The sequence below is a fragment of the Oryctolagus cuniculus genome, chromosome 7, assembly GCF_051225735.1.
Source record: "Oryctolagus cuniculus isolate XC-2025 breed Fujian yellow rabbit chromosome 7, ASM5122573v1, whole genome shotgun sequence".
Lineage (NCBI taxonomy): Eukaryota > Metazoa > Chordata > Mammalia > Lagomorpha > Leporidae > Oryctolagus > Oryctolagus cuniculus.
This window is the reverse complement of record NC_142873.1, coordinates 38757898-38784005: the sequence shown is the minus strand read 5'-3', so window position 1 is coordinate 38784005 and position 26108 is coordinate 38757898. Positions and strand designations below refer to the sequence as shown.

Below are 26108 nucleotides of genomic sequence, written 5' to 3'. Positions count from 1 at the left end.
TTCAAGTTTCCTAACTTTGGCTGGGCCCAGCCTTGGCTGTTGCAGGCATTTGGGGAATGAATCAGCAGATGGAAGGTCCCTCTGTGTCTTTTTGACTCTCTAACGTTCAATAAAGTGGAAAATAATTTTTTTTTTTAATTTTGGAAACTGGGACCAACGTTGTGGTGCAGAGGCTAACCTGCCTCTTGCAATACCAGCATCCCATAGTGTGTTGCCCATGTGACACCAGATACTCTGTTTCTGATTCAGTTTTCTGCTAATGCACCTTGGAAGGTAATGATCCAAAGTACTTGGGCCCCTACAACCCATGTTGGGGACCCAGAAGGAATTCTTGGTGTCTCTCTCTCTGTCTCTCCCTTTCTCTGTCACTCTGTCTTTCAAATAAATAAGTAAATGTTTCATAAAAATTTGTAAAAAAAATTCGTTATAGTGGAATTTATAAAGAAAGAAACTGGAACTAAGCTACCAATCAGTATGAGGTTGGATAAACAAATTATGGCATAATCATACTACAGAGTAATATGGAACCATGAGATTTTAGATCAATTTTATATTCCTTTTAGAATTTTAAAGGAATTTTAAATTCCTTTCAGAAGAATTTCTGTGGTATATTGTTGAGAAAAAATGTACAAAAATATATTATAGACTCCTATTCATGTTAAAATCTGTGTATGTAGGAGGATTGGGTATAATATGATACATATGCATATAAAAGGATCTGAAATAATTTACATAAAACTGTGAACTAGTGTCTACCTTAGGAATTCAGTTTGAGTAAAGCTTTTAAATCTACTTTTTAGGGGGTTGGTGCTGTGCCATAGTGGATAAAACCACTACCTGCAATGCCAGCATCCCATATGGGTGCCACTTCAAGACCTAGCTGCTCCACTTCTGATGCAGCTCCCTGTTAATGTGCCTGGGAAGGCCCCTGAACCCACATGGGAGACCTGGAAGAAGCTCCTCACTCCTGGTTCAGCCTGGCTCAGCCCTGTCCATTGTGGCCATTTGGGAATTGAACCAGGGATGGAAGATCTCTCTCTCTCTCTCTCTCTCTCTCTCTCTCTGTGTGTGTGTGTGTGTAACTTTGACCTTCAAATAAATAATCTTTTTTAAAAAATCTTTTTAAAGTAGATTTTATTATTATTATTTATTAGAGAAGCAGATACACACACGCACACAAAACACACACAGGGAGAGAGAGACAGCATGCTTCCATCTACTGGTTCACTACCCAAAAGCCTGGATCAGGCTGAAACTAAGAACTGGGAACTCAATCCAGGCTTTCAAATAGGTAGCAAGAATCCAATTTTTGACAATCACAGCTGTTTCCCAGGGTTTGCATTAGCAGGAAGCTGGAGTCAGGTGCAGGAGCTGAGTATTGAACCCAGACACTCTGATGTGAACCGTGGCATCTTAACTCATGTCTCAACTGCTGGGCTACAGGACAGCTCCTAAGATTTATTTTAAAAAATTTAATAGTAACCTTGTGTTTCTCTTTTCACCCATTGTTAAACATCCAAAGAGTTAAGCTTCCTTTGGGTTTAATAAATCATCAATTTCAAATGAATCGTAAGAGAAAATACCAGTTTCTACTGAGTAAGGAAATACATGAGAAGTGAAGAAGTAGAACAGAAGTCTAAAGTTTAAATAAAATGGTGAACATTGTGGAGAAGAAGAGGCCAGAGTAACTTCCGGACTGACCAAACCCATCATCTATCACTCATCCTCACAATACACCATTTGGGTCTCACCACCGCCACTTCCACCACACCAGAGAGCAAGATTCGCAAGATGCGAAAGGTGATTAAAGTCAAGACAGACCAGTGAGGAGGACCACAGCTTATCTGCTGAGTCCTGCTGCAAAACCAGAAACCAAGGCTAAAAATGCTCCTGAGAAGAAAGCCGAAAAGGTACTGAACATGGGGGAAAGGGGAAAAGCTGATGCTGGCAATGCTGCAAATGGCACTGTAATAACAAGAGGGACCACATAGACCAGGCACAAACGGCTGAAGGTGCTGGGGATGCCGAGGTATGCTCATTTTGATACGTCAGTATTTCTGTAACTGTTCCCTTTGATATCCCCCCCCCCCATGTTTTATAAAAGCAGAGTTTGTGTTGACTTCATGTTAAAGCTGTGTTGTTACAATGCTTCATTGTTAAAGGTTAAAATGTCACTAACAAGATAGGATGAGGGCTGGCACCCCGGCTCAATAAGCTAATCCTCTGCCTACAGCCCCGGCACACTGGGTTCTAGTCCCGGTAGGGGCGCCGGATTCTGTCCCGGTTGCTCCTCTTCCAGTCCAGCTCTCTGCTGTGGCCAGGGAGTGCAGTGGAGGATGGCCCAAGTGCTTGGGTCCTGCACCTCATGGGAGACCAGGAGAAGCACCTGGCTCCTGGCTTCGGATTGGTGTAGCGCGGCAGCTGCAGCGGCCATTGTGGGGGGTGAACCAATGGAAAAAGGAAGACCTTTCTCTCTGTCTCTTTCACTCACTGTCCACTCTGCCTGTCCAAAAAAAAAAAAAAAAGATGGGATGAGAACAACTGTCTTTTCTTGCGCTTTGGAAGAAGAGGATGGATTTCCTAATGTCAGCAAGCACACATCAGCAACTTGGTACACACATCTTGCTGGGGAGAATCACAGTATTAAAAAGTTCTCTTCTCTCACAAATCCAAATACACACTCTCAAAGATATTAGATTCCAGGAGTAGGCAATCTGGACCTCCCAGTGGCAATATTGAAATTATTCAAGCTATGGTTTCCTTTGTAGATTATGGATACTGAGAATTCTGCAGCTTTTGTTTTATTTCATCAAAAGTCAATTAGGCTCATAAATTGTTAACAAATTAACTTAAATATACTGTAGGTATATTGGGCTGGATAATTCTCTTTTTAAAAAAGATTTATTTTATTTATTTGAAAGGTAGAATTACAGAAAGAGAGAGAGATCTTCCATCTACTGGTTCACTCCACAAATGGCCACAACGGCCAGGGTTGATCCAGGCTGAAACCAGGAGCCAGGAGCTTCATCTGAGTCTCTCATGTGGGTGCAGGGGCCAAGGACTGTGGGCCATCTTCCACTGCTTTCCCAAGCACATTAGTAGGGAGCTGGATCAGAAATGGGGCAGCTGGGAATTGAACTGGCGCCCATATGGGATGCCGGCACTACAGGCAGCAGTTTAATCCATTACACTACAATGAGGTAAGGATGATTGTTAATTCTTTGCTGTGAGGAGCTAGCCTGCACCCTGAAGAGGGTCGGCAGCATCCCTGAACTCTATCCCTTACATGCCAGTGGCACATTCCTGGCCTCAGGTGTAACAACCAAAATGTCCCCAGACATGGTCATTTGTCTGTTGTGGAGGCAAAGTTGCTCTTAGTTGAGGACATTTGCATCAAAGTTCCCTGTTCAGAACATCTGATTAAGACATAATTGGGGTTTTTGGTGACCTTTTAACTTTGGTAGTGCATGGAGGAGGGGAGTTTGACAGTTGTTGTATATCACTCTCCATGACCTGCCCATGTGTTACTTAAAGCATCATAGTAATTTAAGACAAAATTATGGTCATTTAATAAAGCTAGATAGAGTTTTAAACATTGGTGATTACAGAAAGGGAAAGGGAGATTTGTACCTAGAGTGGAGAAAGAGGTGGTAACTCTTACCACTGAACCCAAGTGTGATCTTAATTATTTCTAATGGAGGTAATTAAATACACATATGGGTCAGAGAAGAGTCAATAGATAGAATGGTATTAAAATAAGGAAAAGTAAGGGTACAGTTGGTGGGTCACATTCCTTAAAGAGAAAGAAGCAGTGTCTCCATTGCACCAATGTACAAGAGAAAGGACATCTTTTCCACTGAGAATGGGTCTGCAGTTTGGGGACCACACCTAATACCTTGGTTCATGAACACAGAGGGTTAGATTATCTGCTACAAGATGTAGTAGGGTCAATGCAATTGGGACCAGCAGAAAGTGGTTATCATTGGCACAGCTGTCTTGGGGAGTAGGAAAGAGAGTTTACCAAGCTCACAGCACCTGTGATTGGTGTGACCTAAACTGAGGCAAACACTCTATGAATCTTTTCCCTCTACATGGCTGAGTTCCATTTAGGTCCATGTGCTCATTCTTAGAAGATGTCCTGCTCCCAAATGCTTTGACCATCTTTCTGTTCTTGACTCTTTCCTTTTGCTCAGATTTGGTAAATCCTCCAATCTCTTCTGGCAATCTGATGACTATGTATGTATTTCTACATATACATGGTAATGTATCTTACTAACATTTATTCTAATCATTTTTATTGCAAGTGGAAGAACAAATATAGTTTTATGCCTCATCCTGCCTGGTGAACACACTTGGAACATAACAGAAGCCCAGTCTACATTTGGAAAATAATCAGCCTATATATGTGACCAGATGCACTGTCTTTTCCTCATGTGTGGAAGTTAGATTTTGACTGTGTGATAACTGGCACTATGAGGGTATTCTTTGAGTACATTCTCTTAAACTTGAACCTGAAAACCATTCAGAATCAGTTTATTCACAAGTTCCAGCCTTACTATTGGTCTTTGAATTAAAAATGGGATGACACATTGGTTCCAAGGAAATGTGTGTTCTCTTTTACACATCTAATATCCATCTGAGAGCAGGAAGTTAGATTGATATAGTCTAACACTATTCACAACAACTTCTGTGGGCAGATGCGTTCTGAATGCCAAGCAATCAAATTGCAGGAGAATAGTGCTAGTTACTCCAGAACAGTGGAAGATAAAGAACACTAAGGAAGAATTACAGACTTGGAAGAAAATAACTACCAGTTAACAAGTAGCACATGAGCCAGGCTTTGCAAAGGGGCTTGACATATATGAGGGTGTTTCAAAAAGTTCATTGAAGGGCCGGCGCCGCGGCTCACTAGGCTAATCCTCCGCCTAGCGGCGCCGGCACACCGGGTTCTAGTCCCGGTCAGGGCGCCGGATTCTGTCCCGGTTGCCCCTCTTCCAGGCCAGCCCTCTGCTGTGGCTAGGGAGTGCAGTGGAGGATGGCCCAGGTGCTTGGGCCCTGCACCCCATGGGAGACCAGGAAAAGCACCTGGCTCCTGGCTCCTGCCATCGGATCAGCGCGGTGCGCCGGCCGCAGCACGGCGGCCATTGGAGGGTGAACCAACGGCAAAGGAAGACCTTTCTCTCTGTCTCTCTCTCTCACTGTCCACTCTGCCTGTCAAAAAAAAAAAAAAAAAGTTCATTGAAAAGGATTTTAAAAGAAAAGTTCACTTTATTGCAACAATTTTTTGAAATCCAGGTGTGTTTTTTTTCATAATATTCATTTCCATGAACTTTTTGATAAGTCTTCCATGCATAGATTTTTTTCTGCAACAAAATACCCTCACCTTTTAAGTCCATTTTACAGTAACTCCTTGAAGTACTCTCCTATTATCTCATTTGCTTCTCACAGGGACTCTATGAGGTAGGTAGGCATTACCAACTTGTTTCACATAGGAAGGCACTGAAGCTCAAAGAAGTCAAGGTGTTCACATTTGCAAATTAATAGGGCTGAATTTGGGATTCAAATCCCAATATGTTTGTATTACCCAGGTTGCTTAGGAGGTTGTGGGAGAACTGTAAATCCAGTGTCTGAAGGAGCTAAAGCCACATTGTAAAAGAGTTGGCAGGAAGTGGGTGGGCAGTGATGGAGGCCACAAGCTTGACTGTCATCTTTCTGGATGCACTGGGTCAAGTCTTATCTAAACCTTTAGTGCAGCCAATAATGCTTTTACTCATTCCTGGTCAGCTTCCCATCCTCATCCTCAGAGATAATAGCAATGTTTCGTGCTTACCCTCTAGCACCCATTGCGTCTCATCTCCTTTTCTTAGTTGATGATCTTGCCTGCTCCACAGATACAATGCAGGCTTTCAGTCAGCTGCTCACCCTGCGTAAAAGTCAGTCTAGGCCCGGTGCTGTGGCTCACTTGGTTAATCCTCTGCCTGTGGTGCCGGCATCCCATATGGGCACCGGTTCTAGTCCTGGTGGCTCCTCTTCCAGTCTAGCTCTCTGCTGTGGCCCGGGAGTGCAGTGGAGGATGGCCCAAGTGCTTGGGCCCCTGCACCCACATGGGAGACAAGGAGGAAGCACCTGGCTCCTGGCTTCGGATCAGCACAGCTCTGGTTGTTGTGGCCATTTTGGGGGGTGAACCAACAGAAGGAAGACCTTTCTCTCTGTCTCTCTCTGTCTGTAACTCTACCTATCAAATAAATATATAAAAAATATTTTAAAAAAATAAAGAGCCAGTCTAGGGGCCAACATTGTGGCAAAGTAAGTTAAGGTGCCACCTGTAACATCAGATCCTTTATTGGAGCGCCAGTTTGAGTCTCGGCTGCTCCAATCCAGCTCCCTGCTGATGAGCCTAGGAAAGCAGTGGAAGATGGCTCAGGCCTTAATACTCCCTGCTTCCCATGTGGGAAATAGGTTGCAGTTTCTTGATCCTGGCTTTGTCCTGACACAGCCCTGACCATTTGAGGAGTAAATGACCATTGTGGTCATTTGAGGAGTAAAGGAGCAAATGGAAGATTCTCTCTCAATCTCTCTCTCTCTCTCTCAAATAATAATAATAAATAAAATCCAGTCTAGGTATACCACCTTACCCTTGCTCCCACCCACTTCCAAAGCAATGAGCGGTACCTGTCTATGTGTTAGCCATAACGATGCTCAGTCACCGTCTTTGCCCCCTCATCTCTATCCAGCACAGATGGGTTTCTGCCCTCCCCAAGCCACCCAATCTGTGACATGGTACCAAGTTCAGCTGCTGCTTTTGGTCATTTTCTCAAGCCTCCCCTAAATATATGCTCCACTGCCCATTCCTCCCATGGAACGTTATGTTCTCTTGTTCTCCAGGACCCCACTCCTGCTTTCTGATTCTGTCTGCTGTGTTCATTCTTCTTATTGGCATCTCCCCAAATCAGGTCCTTCACTCTGCTCCTTTCTCACTTATGGCTGTAAATGGGATTACTCTTTCTCTGGGGCTTCATATACACATAGCATGTTATTTATGAGGGAACTTTTCTATTATCAAGAACCCTAATTGTGAGCCTGGCAGCTTTCTGTAAATTCTGTGAGTCCTTCCAATGAATTATTAAGCTTCACTTTGGTTTTGGGAAGTCCCTGAATTTGCAAGTTTGTGTCAGAAGTGAGGGGATTCTTGGGGACTGTCCCCTAACTTTGTGGTTGGCTAACATTTTCAAATTCTTTCTGGAGGTTAAAGGAGTATAGAAAGAGGTACCCTTGCCCCTTCTCATTTTGGATCTTGCAGATTTGAGCAACAGTCAGTCAACAGAGATAGGGATCCCAACAAAGGGTTTAAAACAGTGGATCTCTACTTTTCTGTGGTAGAAGCAATTCACTAAAAGGGGCTCAACTGTAGGGCCTGTGTTGTGGTGCAGTGGGTTGGCCACCATTTGGAACATCTGTATCCAATGACTGAGTGCCTGGGATCAAGTCTCATCTCCACTTCCAATTCATCTTTCTGCTAATATACTTGGGAGATAGCAGATGAGGGTATACATGCTTATATGGAGTTTCTAGTTCATGGCTTTAGCCTGACACAGCCCAGGTTTTTGCTTTTTGGGAGTGAATTAGTGCATAAATTACATCTGTCCATCTGTTTCTGTCTTTCTCTCTCTTTTCCTCTCTTTCAAATAAATGTATTTTTTTCTGAAGTTCAGTTACATTCACAATTATTACACTGTTCTCTTGGCCACCTGCCATCACTTCCATTATTTGAATAGAACTGTTACAACTTTTGCTATGCTGTTATAGTCTCAGGAGGTAAATCCCTTGCCTGCCCCAGTAAAGCATTTCCCTGTGATGCTAGTCTTAACATCATGCCTTACATGTGAGTTCTTGTAGCAGTTTGTACTCTGTAACATGACTTTCTGAACACAGAGTTCTAGTGCCCAGACATTACCATATCAGTTAAGAAACAAAATGCACTGTTTCCTATTAGATGCACACCTTGAAGGTGTGTAGTACACCCTCACTGAGAACCTGTTTTACTTCTGGAACTCACAGTAGAACATGAGGATGAGAAACGTAGACCAGAGCAGATGTAAGATTAAGAGAGCCTAGAAAGAGGAAAAGTGCTTGATAAATGTGTAGGGGAATGTGCATACTCAGAGGAGAGAAAAAGCAGGATGTAAAGTCATGCATGAGAGGGGACATTGCAAAAAAGCAAAAGTAGGTAATGAGGGGGGTTAATAGAGGTGTTTCAGATTAAGTCAGCTGGCAGACATGCTGAGTCCTTTCAAAGCACTGGTTCTATCCAGGAATGTAGAGGTAGGCCTCAAAGGTCATGAGTTTCCCATAGCTGGTGGAATATGAGTACAACAAGATGGTCACTCAAAAGAAATGATGAGGACTAGATTCATGTTTCTTCTAAGACTGAATTTTTGGGCTGGGCACTGTGGTCAGAACTTGGAACCTCTGCATCCCATATCAGAGTGCTGATCCAGCCCTGGCTCCTCCACTTCTGATCTAGCTTCCTGCCATTACACCTGAGACACCTGAGAAAGCAGCAGGTGATGGCTCAAGTAATTGGCTTCCTGATATCCACATGGGAGACACAGATGGAGTTCCTATCTCCTGGCTTTAGTCTGGCCCAGCCCTGGCTGTTTTGGCCATTTGGAGAGTGAACCAGAAAGTGGAAGATGTCTCTGTTTGTCTTTCTGTGTCTCTCTCTGTGTCACTCTACCTTTCAAATAAATAAATAAGTAGAAGATGGCTGAATAGTGAGAAGCAGCATTGGCCTCAGCCCTGGAAAGCTAACAGAAAAAACAGGAAGGACCACATTCCCAGGGCTCTGATTGAGAGAATTTTTCACTGGAGAAGTAACAAAATATAAGACTCCAGAGGCAGCAAGGAGAGAGGAGAGACATACCACTGCTAGTTGTACCACTAGCCATGCCTGCATCTACATGCCCAGCTCCTAGCTGAGAAAGGACATATTGGCAGAGTAAGAAGAGGCTGCTGTGGCCCCTGCCACTGGTGGCTTTGAGGGAGAAGTCTATGGTCTTCATTGGCACTGAGTCAAGCCTGAGGAGCTGGCAAGGGTCTGCATCATCACTTTGCTCCATGAAGGGAGGCCACATTGCATCTCTCCCCTTCCTCCCACCAAACGCCATACTCAATTTGCTGTGGCGAACTCACAGTTGAACTCTGTCCTGACTCAGGGAACAGTGGTCAGTCCTGTTGCTGCTGGAGGTCACTGGGGACCATTCAGCTTGACTGCAGAGACTCAGAACTCCCAGCATTCTAGCTACAGATCATGTAGAGGGGTCTAGGGACACACTGTGGAGTGGATGAGATCTCCAGATAGTGTGTGCACCTGGGTGGGTAAGGTGCACTGACACCACAAGCTCAATCTAGGCTGTGATTTAGCTGGTTCACCCTAGCACAGAGAAGGGTTGGGACTGTGAACACACTAGCCTGCTCAAACACCCCTGATCCCCTGACTGTAGCCAGAAACACTCTACCATGCCCATCTTGGGTGTCACTTTGGACTATTGCTCTACACATAAATGGTGGCCAGATCTCTTTGGCCCCACCCAGAACACACCCCTGGAACTCAAGTGTAAACCTTAGGCACTCCATCAAGCCCCAGAGGCACATTTTCAGGAATAAAATCTTCAATAAAACAAAAAACCTTATCTTCCAGAGGTGATGGCAACAAGAGTTGCCCCAGATTGATAAAAACAAGTGTTGAAGCATAAGGAACATGAACTAGAAAGGCAACATGACCCCCTAAAACAAACACAATAATGCATCAATGTTGGGCTGTGATGAAGGAGGGATGAAATGCCTGAAAAGGAATTCAAAATAATTATTGCAAAGTCACTAAAAAAAATAGAGAGAAACAGGTAAATGAAATTAGGAAGTTAATGCATGACTTGGATGAAAAATTCATCAAAGAGACAGGGATGTCGAAGAATATCCAAACAGAAATATTAGAAGCAAAGTATTCAATTAATCAAATATAAATACAGTGGCAAGGCTTAACAACAAACTTGGCGAGGCAGAAGAAAGAATAACTGATCTGGAAGACAGATCTTTTGAAATAGCTCAGTCAGACAAAAAGAAGAAAAAGAAGAAGGAGGAGATTAGAAAGACTGAAAACAATCTGTTTGGGATCTAAGGGATACTATCAAATGAGCAAATATACAAGTCTTAGGAGTTCCTGAAGATATGACTTAGAAAAATTATTCAGTGAAACCCTAGAAGAACAATTTCCCAAGTTAGAGAAAGATATGAACATCCAAATCCAGGAAACACATATAATCTCAAATAGGAATTATCTGAAAAAGATCCTCACATCAACCTATTTTAGTCAAACTTTCAGAAGTGAAGCATAAATGGAATATACTAACATTTGCAAGAGAGGAATGCCAGATCACCTATGAAAGATCTCCTATCAGATTGACAGCAGGTGTCTCAACAGAAACTCTACAAGCCAGGAAAGAATGGAGACATTTACTCCAAGTCCTAAAAGAAAAATGTACCAACCTAGAATTCTTTACCCAGAGAAGCTGTCATTCATAAATGAAAGTGAATTAAAGAATTTTCAAGACAAGCAAATATTGAAAGAGTTTTTGCTCCTCTGTGAGTCTTCAAATGATGCTTAAGGATGCACTATAGACAGAAATCGAGAAAGACAATCCACATCATGAAAAAACCTGAAGATAGAAAACCTACTAATAAAAGAGCAAAAGAGGTTCTAAACAAACAATATGAATATTTATGAAAAAATGGCAGGACCAAGTCATTACTTATCATTAATACCCTTGAATGTAAATGGACTAAATTCCCCAAATAAAAAATACAGACTGGTTGAATGGGTAAAAATGAGACCCATCTATATGCTGCCTTCAGGAAACAAAATTCACCAACAAAGATACACACAAACTGAAAGTGAAAGGATAGGAAAATATTTTCCATGTAAATGGAAATAAAAAGCAAGCAGGAGTAGCTATACTCATATCAGACAAAATAGACTTTAACATCAAAACTTTTAGGAGACAAAGATGGTCATTATGCAGTGATTAAGGGACCATTTCAACAAGAAGATGTGACCATAGTAAAGGAACATGCACCCAATGCTAGGGTACCCAGTTTTATAAAACAAATGTTGATAGACCTAAAGGATCACATAAACTCCAAAACAATGGGGGAGTTCAACAACCCACTTTCATCAATGGGTAGATAAACCAGACAAAAAAATCAACAAAGAAACCATAGAGCTAATATACACTATAGACCAAATGGACCTAGTAAATATTTATAGAACATTTCAACCCATAGCTGCAGAATACACATACACACATTCTTTCCATCAATGCATGGAGTATTCTCTAGGATAGATCATATACTAAGCCATAAAAAATGTCTCAAGAAATTAAAAAAAATTAAAATAATATCACATACCTTTTTTGACCCCAATGGAATAAAGCTGGAAATTAACAATAGAAACTCTAAAAAATATAGATACTGAAAAACATTCTTCTGAATGAAAAAAGAGTCACAGAAGAAATCAAAATGGAGGGTTAAAAATTCCTTGGGTAGAATGAGAATGGAAACACAACATATCAAAACTTATGGAATATAGCAAAGGTACTGTTAAGAGAAAAGTTTATAACGATAAGTGCCTATAACAAAAAAATGGAAAGTTATCAAATAAATGATCTAGCAGTGTATCTCCAAGATCTGAAAAAAAGCTCCAAAATTATAGAAGCAAAGAAATAGTAAAAACTTGAGAAGAAATAAACAAAATAGAAATTCAAAGACCATACATAAGATTGTGAAATGGAGAGCTGGCTTTTTGAAAAAAATAAGCAAAATTGATAAACCATTGGTCCAACTAACCAAAAAAAGAAAGAAGATTCATATCAATAAAATCAGAGATGAAAAGTGGGATGTTATAACTGATATCACAGAAACACAAAGAATCATTAGGAATTATTTTAAATAGCTACATACCCAGAGTTTGGAAAAATCTAAAAGAAATGTATAGATTGCTGGACACATACAATTGACTAAAATTGATGCATGAAGAGAGAAAGCCTGTATAAATCCATAACCAAGACTGAGATTGAATCAATAGGAAAGAGCCTCCCAACATCCATTAGAAAAGCCTAAGAATGGGTGGCTTCACTGCTGAATTCTACAAAGTTTTAAGGAAAAACTAATCCTACTTCTTCTTCAACTATTCAAAACAATTCAGAGTGTGAACCCTTCCAAACTCAGTCTATGAGGTCGGTATTACATTATCTAAAACCAGAGAAAGACACAACAAAAAAAGAGCGCTAGAGCCCAATATCCCTGATAAACATAGATGCAAAAATCCTCAACAAAATACTAGAAAATTAGAGAGGAGAAAGAAATAAAGGTTAATCCTCTGCCAGCAGTGCTGGCATCCCAGATGGGAGCTGGTTCTAGTCCCAGCTGCCCTCTTCCAATCAGCTCTCTGCTATGGCCTGGGAAAGCAGTAGAAGATGGCCCAAGTGCTTGAGCCCTGTACCTGCATGGGATACCAGGAAGAAGCACCTGGCTCCTGGCTTCGGATTGGCACAGCTCCAGCCATTGTGGACATCTGGGGAGTGAACCAATGGAGGGAAGACCTTTATCTCTGTCTCTCCCTTTCACTGTCTGTAACTCTACCTCTCAAATAAAAAAATTAAATAAAATCTTTAAAATAAAAAGAAATAAAGGACATTAAAATTGAAAAGAGGAAGTCAAATTATCCATGTTTTCAGATGACATGATGTTGTATATGGAAAAAAATCTAAACACTCTACCAAGAAGCTCTTAGAATTGATAAACCAGTTCAGTAAAAGTTGCAGTTTGTGAAATAAGCATACAAAAAACAGTAGCCTTTTGTACGCTAATAAGGAACTCACAGAAACAGAAATCAAGAAAGAAATGGTACTACAAATGCTGCAATAAATTCAGTATCTAGGAATAAATTTAACCAAAGAAGTGAAAGATCTCTACAATGAAAATTATCAAACATTGACAAATGAAATCATCAAGGACACAGAAAAATGGAAATATATTCCTTGCTCATAGGTTAGAAGAATCAATAGCATCAAAATATCAATAATACTTAAAGCAACCTATAGATTCAATGTAATCCCTATCAAAATACCAATGATATTCTTTATAGTTAGAAAAAATAATCATAAATTCATATGGAATTCTAAAATAACCTGAATGGTCAAAACAATCCTCAGCAAGAAAAATTAAGCTGGAGGCATCACAATACCTGATTTCAAAGTATACTACAAAGCTATAGTAATTAAAACAGCTTGGGGCTGGCGCCACGGCTCAACAGGCTAATCCTCCACCTAGCAGCACCGGCACACCGGGTTCTAGTCCCGGTTGGGGCGCTGGATTCTGTCCTGGTTGCCCCTCTTCCAGGCCAGCTCTCTGCTGTGGCCCGGGAGTGCATTGGAGGATGGCCCAAGAACTTGGGCCCTGCACCCCATAGGAGACCAGGAGAAGCACCTGGCTCCTGCCATCGGATCAGCGCGGTGCACCGGCCGCAGCGCACCGGCCATGGTGGCCATTGGAGGGTGAACCAACGGCAAAGGAAGACCTTTCTCTCTGTCTCTCTCTCACTATCCACTCTGCCTGTCAAAAAAAAATAAAAATAAAAAAATAAAATAAAACAGCTTGGTACTAGCAAAAAACCTGATACACATATCAACGGAACAGAATAGAGAACCCAGAAATTAATCCATGTACATACAGCCAACTGATTTTTTTCAGAAGTGCTCAAATCATACAGTGGAGTAAAGATAATCTATTCAACAAATGGTGTTGGCAAAACTGGATGTATATATGTAGAAGAATAAAATTAGGTCCATACCTCTCATCATATACAAAACTCAACTCAAGATTGATCAAAGACCTAAATTTAAGACCTGAGACTATGAAGTTGTTGGAAGAAAATGTAGGGGAAGCACTCCAAGACATTGGTGTAGGGGACAACTTCCTGGAGAAGACCCCCAGACACAGACAACAAAAGCAAAACTAAATAAATCAGACTATATCAAACTCAGAAGCTTTTGCACAGCAAAGGGAGTGATCAAGACAACCAACAGAATGGAAACAAGTATTTGGAAACCACCTATCTGACAAAGGACTAATATCCCAAATATGTCAGCAACTTAAAAACTCAACAACAAACAAAACAACTAATCCAGCTGAGAAATGTGCAAAGGATCTCATAGAGAGTTCTCAAAGAAATACAAATGATCAACAAATATATTTAAAAATATCGCTTCTTGACCTTTTAGCTAAAATCAAATGTAACATATATTTTAAAAAATGATCAACATCACCAGCCATCAGGGAAATGCAAATCAAAGCCATAATGAGATATTATCTCATCCCTATCAGAAAGGCTAAAATCCAAAACAGAGAACAACAAATGTTGACAAGGATGTAGGCCATGGAGAACACTCATATAACCCTTGGTGGGAATGTAAATGAGTTCATCCACTATGGAGAACAGTGAGGATTTCTTAAAAACTAGAAATAGATTTGCTGTACGTTCCAGCAGTCTCACTACTGGGCATGTAACTGAAAGACTTGAACACAATGTATGAAAGACATACCTGCACCACCATGTTTATAGCAGCAGTGTTCACAATAGCTAAAATTTGGCACCAATTGAGGTGTCTATCTTCAGAAAGAAAATGTTGTGTGTGTGTATATATATATATATATATATATATATACACACACACACATGGGAATATTATTCAGCTATAAAAAAGAATAAAATTCTATCCTTTGCAGCAAAATGGATGCAACTGGAGAACATCATGTTGAATGAAATAACCTGGTTCTAGAAAGACACATACCACATGTTCTCCTTTATAAGTAGGAGCTCTGGGCCAGCGCCATGGCTCACTTGGTTAATCCTCTGCCGGCAGCACTGGCATCCCATATGGGCGCCAGTTCTAGTCCCGGTTGCTCCTCTTCCAGTCAAGCTCTCTGCTATAGCCCGGGAAGGCAGTGGAGGATGGCCCACATGCTTGGACCCTGCGCCCACATGGGAGACCTGGAAGAAGCACCTGGCTCCTGGCTTTGGATTGGCATAGCTCCGGCCATGGCGGCCATTTGGAGGATGAACCAATGGAAGGAAGACCTTTCTCTCTGTCTCTCTCTCTCATTGTCTAACTCTGTCAAATAAAAATAAATAAATAAATTAAAAAATATAAGTGGGAGCTAACTTTTAGGAAATAAACAAAAAAGAAAGAAATGTATGTGTGCATCAGTATTGCTAATATTTGTAGTGTTTTGTTTTGTTTTGTTTTGTTTTACTTATTTGAGAGGCAGATTTACAGAAAGAGAGAGGGAGAGACAGAGGGAGATCTTCATCTACCAGTTCACTCTCCAAATGGTGACAACAGCCAGAGCTGAGCCGATATGAAGCCAGGAGCCAGGAGCTTCTTCAGGGTCTCCCACACAAGTGCAGGGGCCCAAGCCATCTTCCACTGCTTTCCCAGGCCATAAGCAGGGAGCTGGATGGAAAGTGGAACAGCGGTGCCCATTTGGGATGCCAGCACTGTGGATGAAGGGTTAACCTAATACACCACAGTGCTAGCCCTGCAAATATAGTTTCGTAAAACTTTGTTTTATAGCTTTGTGAAACCAGTGGTTAAGGGTGTTATATTACTGGGGCCCACGCTGTGGCACAGTGGGTTAAAGCCCTGGCCTGAAGTACCAGCATCCCATATGGGCACTGGTTCAAGTCCCAGCTGCTCTTCTGATCCAGCTCTCTGCTGTAGCCTGAGAAAGCTGTAGAAGATGTCCTGGGTCCTTGGGCCCCTGCACCCATATGGGAGACTTGGAGGAATCTCCTGGCTCCTGGCTTTGGATTGCTCAGCTCCAGCCATTGCGGTCATCTGGGGAGTGAACCAGCGGATGGAAGACCTCTCTCTCTCTCTCTCTGTCTCTACCTCTCTCTGTAACTCTTTCAAATAAACTAAAAAAATCTTTTAAGAAAAGAATGTTATATTACTATAGCTTTAATGCTTGTGATTACTTTAAAATTTACTATATATGGGTGAAATGATCATTTTTCCATTCAATTGTTGTTTATAGCCATCATCTATATTTCCACTAAACTACAGTCTTTTTGCTTTTTACTTGTTAAACTTCTTATATGGTGAACTATTAAGCCTATTTAAAATATGTTATCTGAAAAAACTAAAAAAAGAAAAAGAAAGGGAGAAGGCAAGAGTGTGGGAAGGAGAGGGGGGAGGGAGGAAGGAAATATCATTATGTTTCTAGAATTATATCTACAAATCACATTGAATCTTAAAAACTGATTAAAAATTAGAATTAAAAAAAGAATGCCTCTTAAAAAGACTGACATTTTCTACCTACTCACTAACCTCTGATACTTGAGTGTTCTTTTGGTGAGCTTCCACTGACAGTAGCTCTGCACTCATTACCCAGGCGAACTGTGGGCTTACTGCTGCCTTCTTCCATGAACTCACAGCTGCTCAGAGTATGTCAGTACCTTGTGGCAGTGAGTTCTTCTACCACAGTCTCCACTCTTGGATTTGAGGTCATTTTCAACTTAGTGTACTAGCACAGTTTGTCTTCTTACATCCTAATAGTGTGTTTTATAGCAAAACTACCCTTAATTTCTACAAAATGGTTCCCAAATGCTTTGTAAATTTATTTATCCTAATTTACAGAACTGTCAAACAATTGACAAAATGTGAAGTTTCCACCAAGCTCTTTTTTTTTCTCTTGAGAAACAATTATAGTTTATGAGTAAAATGTGTGAATTTACAATCTGGAGTGCAAGCCTCGTGGAAACAGGACTACGTGTAGTAAATGTTCGTGTCTGTCACTTCTACACATCTGCCAGTGCTCCCTGCACCTCGCTTTTCCACCCTAACCCAAGCCTGACAGAAGGAAGACATACCTTTGTCAGCAGAGGGCAGCAAGGAGTCAAGATGTATGAGATGAGGCATCAGGGTGCTGTGGTCTGCCTAGAGAGGCCAGATAGCTCCGTTTGCAGTGGGAGGAAGCAGGGACATGAACACTGAGCACAGAAGCCTGGAGGAGGGATGGTCCAGGCATGTGGCTCACCCACGTTTCTCACTGAAGTCTGGGACTGGGCCTTCACTGAGTATCCCAAGTGCCTTAGCTCAAAGCCTGGTTCCTTAGAATTTCTCAGGGATCAGTGGATAAGATACTGCTTGGAACCCCTGTATCCCATTTCAGAATCCTTGGATTTGAGCCTCAATTTTGCTCCTGACCCTCGCTTCTTATTAATGGGCACCATGGGAGACAACAGAGAATGGCTCAGTTGCATCCTTGTCACCCACATGGATCAAGTTCCTGGCTCCCGGCTTCAGCCTGGGTCAGCCTGGCTGTTGAGAGCATTGGGAGAGTGAAACAGGGAATGAGAGAACTCTGTCTCTGTATCCATCTCTGTCTCTTTACCTTTTAAATAAAATAGATTATTAATTAATTTAAAAAGAAGTTATAAGAAACTTTTAAATGATTTTATTAAAATAGCAACTGGTGTTAACCAAAGACTTGCTAGTTAGGAAGCAATCTCTTAGGCTATTTTAATATGGATTACCCCATTTGATAGCTACAATTGGGAATTAGGAACTGTGGTTCTCCCCATTTTCCAAGTGAAGAAACTGGGGCATCAAACATTAAAATCAACTTGCCCAAGGCCAAAAAAGAGGGAGGGACAGAAATAGGACACAAGTCTAGGCAACGTGGTTGGGGAGTTTGGGGCTCAGCCGCTCAGCACTCAACTGGACAAGAGTAAGTAAGATGGGGTGACAAGGCTGACAGGAGGATGAGTTCCAGGGTCGTACTGTAACAGGATTATGGTGGTTTTATTGCATACATTGACAGTGAGTACACGGGGCATGTCTTCCCCCTGCCTTCTGCTCGGACTTCTCAAAGGAGGTTGAGCAAAGAGGTTTCAGAGAAGCCTTGTAATTGTTTTCTCCCCCAACTGAATAGTAAATGCTCACCTATGAAAGAGGTAGTGGTTAGACCCAAGAAGAACCAGTCTCTAGACACTAGGGTGGAAGACCAGCAGGGCGAGAGATGAGTCAGCCCTGCCTGAAGCGTTCCTACTTTCCAGTCCTTTGGTGTGGGTGCAGGAAGGGACCTGGGGTATGAGAGACTCCTCGTCTCCTTTCCTCTATCCTACTTTTTGCCTCTCAGATGTTGGGAAATGGAGCTAGGACCAGCTCTGGGCTCCAGCTGTCTTGGAAGTCCTCAGATCCAGTGAAGCTCCAGGAGGCTGGCACAGGAAGACTGTAATGGAAACCACCTGTGTGCCTAGTGGTACCTGTGGTACTGTTCTTTCAAGGGTTTTCACATTCATCCAACAGTGTTGTCCCCACAACAGCCCATGCAGTAGGCAAGAGAAGATGGTTTCGTTCTAATTTTATAAATGAAGATACTATGAATCAAAGACGTTAAGTGAATTTTTTTAAGGGTTATAGTGCCTTTATTTTTTTTTCGCAGTACTTAGGTAAGTTTATTTTACTGTGTTTCAATGACTTCTTAGGTCATTCACTTTTTTTTAACTTTTATTTAATAAATATAAATTTCCAAAGTACAGCTTATGGATTACAATGGCTTCTTCCCCCCCATAACTTCCCTCCCATCTCCTGCTCCCTCTCCCATTCCATTTGCGACGTTAAGTGACTTCTAGTGGAAGACACTATATTAGAATTTCTCTGTCCCCTAAAAGCCCCCTGGACTTTTCCCATCAGAATCCTTGACTTCTGCATTGTAATTGTTGCTTTAAAGTGTGTCTTGAAGAGTATGATATTTTTGAAGGCAGACGATGTCCTTCAAATGTGTTTTAACATGTAGCACAGTGACACAATGCAGGGTAATGTCAAGTGAGGAGCACCAGGGTTTCAGTCCAGGACTCTACCGCAGTACTGGAGGTGCATAAATCTTTGGTACTTGGGATCAGCATGTGGGGCTGTAGTCATGCTGGAGAGTGTCCTGGATACAGGAAAGGAGGGTAATGTTCCATCTTACATTTTCCTTCTCTAAAAGACGTGTCATGTGATCAGTGGAACCCAGAAGCACTGTGAGGGAAACTTGGAATGCTCAGTAGATATGGCAGCTCTACAATGACTCACCTCTGCCCACTAGAATCAACTTGTGAATGGGGCAGTTTGGGGAAAGCACAGCCATAGACCATAGATCACAGTCAGCTGAGCTGGACAGGCTATGCTGATCTGCAGAGGTTAGCCCAGTGAGTGGACAGGAGAGGAAGCAAGGCCCAGAGAGCAAAGCGTGCACTCCCTGCTTTGGGTGTGAGGCTGAGGATTTCAGCATGACTCTGTGTGACTATGATGCAAGGAAACCACTGACCCATGAGGAAATCACACCCTGCCAGGTCTGCAGCTAATTTCTCTGAGGCCCCAGGCACTGAATTCTTAAAGTTACATGCAGTCCCAGGGATGCTTTAATACTAATAAAAAGATTTCAGAGTGAGTTGGAAGATGCATTTTATTCAAGATGTTGAAAAATTTGCTTAAATAGCAATTAAAATATATTACAAAGTACCCAAATGTTCCTTATTTTTTTAGCTTAAAACTTAAAACTCTCTGTTTCATGTTTTAATGCAATGTTTAATTATTTTATACTAAAGAGTTTAGATAATAATTCAAATCCGTGGTAAGATAAGTGCTATGCTTGCTTGTAATATGACTACTTCTGCTTAACATACATGTTGTGATGTGAATGAATCCCCCTAAGTTCATGTGTTGGAAACTTAACCCCAATGCAACAGTGGAGCCTGTTGAATGGAGTAATGCCAATCAGTATCTTGGAGATGGTTTTCTGATAAAAGGGTGAATTCCCCTCCCCCTTTTTCCTTGTGATTTCTCTCTTTTCCTTCCTCCTTTTTTTTTTTTTTTTTTTTTTTGACAGGCAGAGTGGACAGTGAGAGAGAGAGACAGAGAGAGAAAGGTCTTCCTTTGCCGTTGGTTCACCCTCCAATGGCCGCCGCTGCAGCCGGCGCACCGCGCTGATCCTGGCAGGAGCCAGGAGCCAGGTGCTTTTCCTGGTCTCCCATGGGGTGCAGGGCCCAAGCACCTGGGCCATCCTCCACTGCACTCCCTGGCCATAGCAGAGAGCTGGCCTGGAAGAGGGGCAACCGGGACAGAATCCGGCGCCCCAACCGGGACTAGAACCCGGTGTGCCGGCGCCGCAAGGTGGAGGATTAGCCTATTGAGCCACGGCGCCGGCTTCCCTTCCTCCTTTTGCCATGGCTGATGCAACAAGGAGTCCTCAGCCACATGCAAGCCCCTGGACTTTCCAGCCTCCAGCAAGGTAAGTGATGAATCTCTGTTCTTTATATATTACCCAGCCTCAGTATTCTGTTGTAGCAGTACAAAACTGACTAAGAAAATACTCTAATTATAGGTATTGAAAAACAAGTGACTACTGAGCTGCTGTTTTTAAAATAAAATTACTTGTAGCAATACCTTCAGGACTTAAAATAATCAGCAACAGTTTCTCACTTTGAGATGACACAGATATCCCCCTCCAATAATATATAAGCACTCTATTCATTCTAAATTTTCTCTCATCCCCCTAGAGTTTCTGAATTTCCTCCCATATTCTTCTCTGCCACCATTACCAATCTCACAGAAGATGGCGGGTTTGGAAATCCCATCCTTCATGCCTTCAATTATTTTATATAAATAGAAATGCTGGATGTAATTCATAATTACTCAGTTTTGTTGCTTATGACACTTATTCATTCATTCAGTATCTGTTTTGAGGGCTTATTATGTACCAGGCAGGGTGCTAGTTGCTGGGATAGGACAGCAAGCAAAGTAAAATCCCTCTTTTGATGCCCCTTTTACTTTACTATAGTGATCCTATGGGAAAAAATAATACTGGAGTAGAATAAGGGACCAGAAAACAAAAGGTCAGGGAGTGATGTTTTATGGAGGGGACAAGGAAGCCCTGATTGATATGTGACAATGAGTAGATCCCAAGGAAGAGATAGGTGTGTTGACATCACAGGGAAGAGCTCCTCTAGTGCAAATATGCATGAACAATGAGATGTTTAATGTAGACCAGACCAGGGGGAAAGCGATAGGAGATGACACAGAGAGGCAGCAAAGGATCATCAGGTAGGATAATGAAGGCCCTTGAAGAATTTTGCTTTTTATTCTAAGTGATATGAAAGGCACCTGGAAAGCAGAGGAAGAACGTGATCTGGCTTGTGTGTTAAAAATATCATTCTAGGGACCATTGCTGTGGCAAAGCGGATTAAGATACCACCTGCAGTGCTGGCATTCCATATAGGCGCTGATTTGAGGCCTGGCTGCTCCACTTCTGATCCAGCTCTCTGCTATGGCCTGGGAAAGCAGTAGAAGATGGCCCAAGCACTTGTGCCCCTGCGCCCATGTGGGAGACCTGGAGGAAGCTCCTGGCTCCTGGCTTCTGATTGGTCCAACTCTGGCATTTGCAATCATTTGGGGAGTGAATGAGTGGATAGATCTCTCTCTGTCTCTCTCTCTGCCTTTCAAATAAAACAATATATCTTTTAAAAATATCATTCTAGTAGCCTGTGAAGGATACATTATAGGAGGCTAGCTTGGAAACAGTGAAGTTGAGATAGTGCATGCAAAGGGTCACGCTTGTGGAGGCGGTGAAGATGACAAGAAGTGAATGGGTTCTGGCAGACCCAAGAGAATTTACTGATGAATGGGCATGCAGTGTGAAAGAGTCGAGTCAAGGACAGTTACAGTTTTTAAGGCAGGAAAACAGGATGATTAGCACTGTAATTTACTGAGATAGAGAAGGCAGGTGAAGGAGGAGGCAGGGAGCAGGGATGCAAGGGTTTGGCTGGCACATGTGAAGTTTAGATGTCTGCCAAACACACAAATGCACATGCTGAGTAGGGCAAACAAGGCCTGAATTCAAGAAAAAGATTAAAGCTGGAAATAAATTGGGTATTTCAAACCGAGAGACTGAATGATAGAAAATAAAGAATAGAATGGTTAAGGAAATTAGTAAATCTAAGCCTGAGCTAAGAGATATTTCAATATTCATAGATAGGAGAAGTTTTCAGCAGTAAGCTAAGACTGAGAAGCCTTAGCAAAGACATAACTGAGACTAGGGGAGGCCCAAAGGACCAAACATCACAAGGAACAGTGATTAAATACTGCTGATAAAAGTTTACGTTTTAAAGGCCATCTGCTTTTCATTTCAGCATAAGCTTTCTTTTTCATTTTGTCTCAGATGCTTCTTAACAGGTTATCCCCAGGAGTTTTTACTGATATCATCCTACTCCATCCAGGCCCCTTCCTGTTTCTTCCCAGAAATGTTGGCTTGGTCCAGGAACAAGGAAAGCTATGACATCAAGCACCAGAGTAGACAGCAGTAGAAGATGGCTAAATTCCTTGGGCCCCTGAACCCTCGTAGGAGACCTGGAAGAAGCTCCTGGCTCCTGGCTCCTGGCTCTGGATCGGCACAGCTCTGGCCCTTGTGGCCAATTGGGCAGTGAACCAGCGGCTGAAGACCTCTCTCTCTTTCTCTCTCCCTCTCTCTCTCTCTATGCCTTTCCTCTCCTCTCTTTCTCTCTGTGTAACTCTGACTTTCAAATAAGTAAATAAATCCTTAAAAAATACATTGGAAAATGTTTCATCAATCATTACTATCTTTGTCAAGGCACAGAAAAGACATGCCCACATGGACTCATTTTGCCAGCTAGGAGTCCTATTTAAAGATTTTACTACTGGGGCCAGTGTTGTGGATCAGCAGGATAAGCCACCACCTTCAAACCCAGCACTCCATATGGGCACCAGTTCATGTCCAAGCTGCTCCATGTCTGATCCAGCTTACTGCTAATGCACCTGGAAATGTAGTGGAACATGGCCCAAGGCTTGGTACCCCAACCACTCATGTGGGAGATCCAGATGAAGTTCCTGACTTCTTGCTTCAGCCTGGCTTAGCCATGGTCATTGCAGTCATTTGAGAGAGTGAAACATTTGAGGATGGACAATCTCTGTCTCTGTCTCCACAGCTCTGCCTTTGAAATAAATAAATAAGTAAATCTTAAAACAAAATATTTCACCATTATTTCAATGGAGTCAAAGAAGATAGAAATGTAAAAATTGTTATCAGGCTTCCCATTCCAGATAAGATGGAATAAACTCAATTCTCTCATTTTTTCCACTAAACACAGATTTGAAAATCCCTAAGTATTATTTAAAACACAAGCACACACACACACACACACACACACAAAGAAGCTTCTAAAAGGTAGAGAAGATACACTGACTAGGAACCTATGGAATAATGTGGCAGTGAGTTCCCTCAGTTTGCTTTTTATCTTCTGTATATTCTGAGCTGTGAGATATATGAGACTAAAATCCAGAAATATTATCCCCAAGAAAAACCCAGTCTCTTTCACCATAGGGCTAAAACAGGTGCAGAGTAGCAAGACTGAAGCCTTGGGATAATAACCATCCCATTAGCAAATGTCAAGTGAAAAACCTAGATCTCTATTACCCCAGGTGGTAAGAACACCTCCCTTTCTACCCCTCCCCACCCTGCCCCACAGACATAGTAGGGTGATGTCAGAAGAGGCCAAGTGGGGAGATTGAATGTCCCTTCCCTCCTGGCAGTAATGGGGCAATTCTCCCCTTTCTTGTTCGGGGTGGTATCTGAGAATACTGCCCCGTATGTTAAAAATCACTCATCATACCAAAAATCAAAAAAATCTCAACTTGAATGGAAACAAGCAATCAACAGACACCAAAATCAATATAACACAGATGCTGGAATTATCTGACCAGGATTTTAAAACAGCCATCATAAAAATGCTTCAGAAAATAATTATAAATGCATTTAAAACAGACGAAAAATCTAGAACTTTTTAATTAAAGAATAGAAAATATGAAGAACAAAAGAAAAAATTTGAACTGAATATCATCAACTGACACCTAAAACTCACCAAATGGACTTAATAAAGCAAAAGGGGGATGATAAAGGAAAGAATAAGTGCTCTTGAAAACAGCAATAAAAAGCATCCAACCTGAACCACAGAGAAGCAATAGACTGAAAAGAATTATTAAAGCCTCAGAGACTACAATTGCCAAAGTCATAACAATCACAAGTTACAGTTCCAGAAAAGAGGAGACAGATTGTGGGGCTTAAAAAAAGATATTCTAAAGGATACTGAAATTTCCCCAAATGTAGCAAAAGGAATAAACCTATTCATTCAAGAGATGGAATGAATCCCAAACAGGAGGAATCCAAAGAAATCCACAACAAGACACATTATAATTAAACCTATGAAGATGAAACACAAAGAAAAAATAGCTACAGACAACATTCCCCAAAAGAGAAACAACTTGAACAACTGCAGATTACTCATCAGAAACAACTGCACAAAGAAGGAATGTCCTGACATTTTTCACATGCTGAAAGAAAAGAACTATCAGTTTGGGTTCCATGTTGTGGTACAGTGGGTAAAACCACAGCTGTGACAACAGCATCCCATATGGACACTGGTTTGAGTCTCAGCTACTTCACTTTCAATCCAGCTCCCAGCCAATAGCTTGGGAAAAGCAACAGAAGATGGTCCAAGTGCTTGGGCCCCTGCCACCCAGGTGGAAGACCCAGAAGAAGCTCCTGCCTCCAGGCTTGGTCTGGCCCATCCTGGCCATTACAGCCATTTGGGGAGTGAACCAGCATATTGAAGATATCTCTCTCTCTCTCTCTCTCTCTCTCTCTCTCTCTCTCCTTTCTCTGTAACTCTTTCAAATAAATAAATGCATTTTTTGAAACACAGAACTATCAATTTAGAATTCTTTGCCCGGGAATGGAAGTGAAACAAAACATACACTGGTTAAGGAAAACCAAGAGAATTTGTTACCAGCAGGCTTATCTGAAAAGAATGTCTTGAAAGAAAGCAATGATAAAATAAGGAAACTTGGAACACTGGAGTGAAGAGAGAACAATGGACAGAAGAAAAGTATGAGTAAATATAATAGATTGTCATAACTCCTCTTAAGGTTTCTGAATTAGATTTGACAATTGAAGGCAATATTATAGCATTAATTGCAATGGTTCTCAATATATATCAGTGATACATTTAAGATAAGAATAGTATAGAGGGGGAACAGTAAGATGAGGTTTCTACCCTTCAGTTGAATGGGAAAAATGTCCAGTATACCATAAGTTACCTATATACAATGTAATGCTTAGAGCATCCAATAAAAATTATTCAAATAGAAACACTCAAGATGCACCACAGGGACCAGAGCTGCGGTGTAGCAGGTTAAACTGCCATCTTCAGTGTCGGCATCCCGTATGGGCGCTGGTTAGAGTCCTGACTGCTTCACTTCCCATCCAGCTCTCCGCTAATGAGCTTGGGAAAACAGCCGAAGGTGGCTCAAGTGCTTGGACCCCTGTACCCACTTGGGAAACCTGGAAGAAGCTCTGGGCTCCTGGCTTTGGCCTGGCCCAGGCCCCAGCCATTTTGGTCTTTTGAGGAGTGAACCAGCAGATAGAAAATCAAGTTCTCTCTGTCTCTCCTTATTTCTCTACAATTCTGCCTATCAAATAAACAAATAAATCTTAAAAAAAAAAAGATGCACCATAGATAATTCAAAATAAAATTATAGAAATAATCAAATAACCCACATGATGTCCAGAAAATTAAAGCAAAGGGGGGGAAATTTAACAAGAAACAAAAAATGAAATGGCAGAGGTAAGTCCTATTACATGAACAGTTACATTATTCAAGTGTTACTTGTATAAATGAACAATGAACTAGGATAACCCCAGAATATACCCACACAATTCCAACCAACTGATTTCTGATAAAGGGGCAAAAGTAAGGGCTGCATTGTGGCACAGTGTGTTAGGCAGCCACTTGTAATGCTGGCATCCCATATTAGAGCACTGGTTTGAGTTTTAGTTGCTCTGCTTCCAAACCCATTTCCTGCAATGCACCTGTGAAAGCAGTGGAAGAGAGCCCAAGTACTTGGGCACCTGGCACTCACATGGAAGATCCAGAT

The 26108-nt window shown here is 41.8% G+C and overlaps 1 protein-coding gene across 1 annotated transcript in view; it reads left to right on the top strand.

Annotated features, from left to right (window-relative positions):
- Positions 1 to 1767: 1767 nt before the first annotated feature.
- Positions 1768 to 26108, top strand: part of SLAMF7 (SLAM family member 7) — a 44793-nt gene continuing 20452 nt past the window's right edge. The window contains exon 1 of the mRNA XM_089336949.1: positions 1768 to 2029. The gene's annotated coding sequence lies outside the window, so the exon portion shown is untranslated. The remainder of the gene's footprint in view (positions 2030 to 26108) is intronic.